Source organism: Tupaia chinensis, unplaced genomic scaffold (assembly GCF_000334495.1).
Source record: "Tupaia chinensis unplaced genomic scaffold, TupChi_1.0 Scaffold000315_1, whole genome shotgun sequence".
Lineage (NCBI taxonomy): Eukaryota > Metazoa > Chordata > Mammalia > Scandentia > Tupaiidae > Tupaia > Tupaia belangeri.
Window position 1 is genome coordinate 2,586,885 of NW_006159808.1, and position 3,136 is coordinate 2,590,020.

At 46.4% G+C, this 3,136-nt stretch overlaps 1 long non-coding RNA gene across 2 annotated transcripts in view; it reads right to left on the minus strand.

Annotated features, from left to right (window-relative positions):
• Positions 1–460: 460 nt before the first annotated feature.
• LOC102475788 (uncharacterized) overlaps positions 461–3,136 on the minus strand; it is a 9,932-nt gene continuing 7,256 nt past the window's right edge. For both annotated transcript variants that reach the window (XR_334950.3, XR_003549813.1), the window contains one exon: positions 461–928. This is a non-coding gene — a long non-coding RNA (uncharacterized LOC102475788). The remainder of the gene's footprint in view (positions 929–3,136) is intronic.

Sequence of the window (3,136 nt, forward strand, 5' to 3'; positions counted from 1 at the left end):
CGGATGCAGGGGTTTTCTGCCAAATGGGAATAACATGACACTCTAAGACAGAAAGCAAGAAAACAAGCAGAGGTTGGTAGCAGAGCTTCGCAGAAAACCCCTTGGTCTCTGGGGGGCTTTAACGGGCTCTGAGCTGCCGTTGAGTCAGATCTCTCCTGCTTTCCTCACACATCTCCAGAAAGTTTGAAAACACACTTGACAAGATTGAAGAAAACTGCATATCAGATAATGGCTACCTTCCTTCCTTTTTTATTTCTCTTTCTTCTTCATGCAGACCATCTGTAGGAAAGGGGATGACTGAGCTCGGGAGCCTCAATCGTCCTTTCTTTCTTTATTTTTTGCTATAGGGCGCATGTGCTCACCAGACAGACAAAGAGAGACAGAGAGACAGAAAGCGAGAAATCACTCCCCAGGGGGGATGGCCATGCCGCAATCCCCTCTCCTCCATTGTCCTCTTGGGATCTTGGGCACGCACGCACACGCGCCCGGTGTGAGTTTAAGCCACTGGGTCCGGGACTCGAACCGCGGTCGACTACATGGGAGTCCAGCGGCATAGCCATTACACTAACTGCTGGTCCCAATCGTCCTTTCTTCCAGGGAAGGTCCCACTGGAAAACCCTCCTGTGGTCTGTGTAATCACCTCTAAGTGACTGCATGGCCATGATTACTGGCTGCCAGAAGTGCAGAAATGGATTTGAAATTTTAGAAAAATTAACAAAACTCAACCAATGAGCTTTCCCATGAGTACAAAGCACCAAAACACTCTTCACAAATTGGATCCAGGTAGCTTCCGGTGCCTTCCTCCTCTCAGCTTCAGGAAGTCAGAGCTGCCACTTATGCAGCCCCTGGTCTTTCTCTTTCACTGCTGATAATCAGAGTCATTCTTCAGCTGCTAATTATTTATCTCTTCCTCCAAGATTTCTTATACCTGCCACAAGAGAATTCAGAAGGATTAATCAACCTGAAATACCACAAGGGAGTCAGAGGCAGCTGGCTGAATCTTTGCAAAGGTATGAGGACCCCCACGTCATAGAAAGATACCGCTATGGATGATCATAGTGTGTGCCTATTAGCCATTAATCACAGGCATACGCATTAAATGCTTTACTTCATTTCACACGTTAAACTAGCCCAGTGATCTTCAAGCAGAAGTTTACATCTGCTTGTGAATCTTTCGAAAAGTGTCACTGCTCCAGCCCCATCCCAGATCGCACTAGCCAGAACCTTCCAAAGACTGGTCAGGGGATGGGGGCACCTAGTTATACATCCGTTTCCAGAACCCCCTGGACGAGGTGACTTTGTTTTCTCAATTGAGCTGTTGGTGCTGTCCCACTCTGGAGTATTTTGTCCCCAAAGACTCACGTCCCATGAACGATTTCAGTAGATGGCGCTCTTTCCACCTGCCAGCTTCCTTGCTGGGTGCCACCGACTGGAGTCATTCATGGCCGTAGAAGCAGACCAAGCTCAATTCCCTTTCCCTGCACCAACACGCTATGACTGAAACTGATTGACTAAAGGTGCAAACACAGAGGTGGGTGTGAATGCCAGATGTGGTGTGTGTGGAGTGGGGCTTGGGAAGGACATTGGAGGAGGGATACAGAGGCAGAGCATTGGTGGGATGGGGACGCGTGGTGTTATCGGTTGAAGATATTTTGATCAACTGGACTGGAAAGAAATGTTCAAATATTGAAATGTTCACTTTGTAAGCTAAATAATGTGATTGAATGTATTAAAAAAATTTTTAAATAAAGGAAGAAAAAAAATAAAAGAAAACCTACGGCAGAGCGTCTCTTCGCAAACCACTTGCCAGTGAGCTCTGATACGTGTTAAAGTGAAGGGGGACAGGGACCGTGTGTTTATTAGACAAATGCGATCATTCTTCCAGAGTCCAGGCACGCCAACTTCCTAGCACAAGTGGAGAGGAAAGAGACAGGGAGAGAGTAAACGATAAGGAGAGCCAAGTGGAGACTTGGACAGCAAGGTGCTGTTGTCGAACATGAGGAAGGGACGAGCGAGAGTGCTATTACTGCGACGGAGACACGCCTGTTGTATGGAACATGTACCACGGAGCACACATAGACGTCTCTGTGAACTGGGAGACACACAGCGTGGCCTCAAGGACTTGAGCTTCCCAGTGGGACACACCAGGGGTTAGACAATGATTCCAGCCCTTCAATCCCCAGCACTTAACTCAACCCTTAATTCTCAGTGAGAGCTTACCTAACTTACTTAGTCGTTGTAAGAAGCATTAAATCGAGAAAGATCATGGATATTAACCAATGATCTCAACGCTGCATGCATAATCAGTATTTAGTAAATAAAATGACCCTTGGAGTACTTAGGAAGAAGAAACGCAGAAGCTGGGTTTTTTGGGCTTTGTTTTGAATTTTGGTATTGGGTGTGTGGGCTCTCTGGACACCCCCAGGAGGACAGCCACCTCACAGTCCCTTCTCAGGAATCCAGCAGCAGTGTACATGTGCCCATGTGCTTTGCAAGCAGGGCACTCTGGGACTCAAAACTGCAGTCAGCAGTGGGTCACCACGCCACCGCCTGGCCTGAGCTTTTCAAGTGCTAAAGGAAAATAAAAAGTTATGAGCTTTGAAAGGAAATTTTCTTTTATATTAGTCAGCACTAATAATGAGAAAAATTAGAGAAAGAAAAGCAGGAACAGATATAAAATTAACTTTGATACAATAAAAAAGACCTGAACATTTATTCACTGAACTTTGGCCTTTCTTTCTTCCTTTTTTCTTTTCTCTTTCCTTCCTTCCTTTCTCCCTCCCTCCCTCTTTCCTTCTTTCCTTTCTTTCCTCTTTCCTTTTTTTTTTTTTTTTAAAGAGGATTTTTTGCTATAGGGCGCATGTGCTCGCCAGAAAGACAGAGAGAGACAGAAAGACAGAAGGCAAGAAATCACCCCCCAGGGAGATGGTCACGCCACAATCCTTCTCCTCCATTTTCCTCTCGGGATCTTGGGCACGCACGCGCATGTGCTTGGCGTGAGTTTTAAGCCACTGGGTCCGGGACTCAAACCATGGTTGACTACATAGGAGTCCAGTGACATAGCCATTACACCAACTGCTGGTCTTTCTTCTTTCCTTCCTTCCTTCCTTACTTCCTTCCTTCCTTGTCTTCCTCC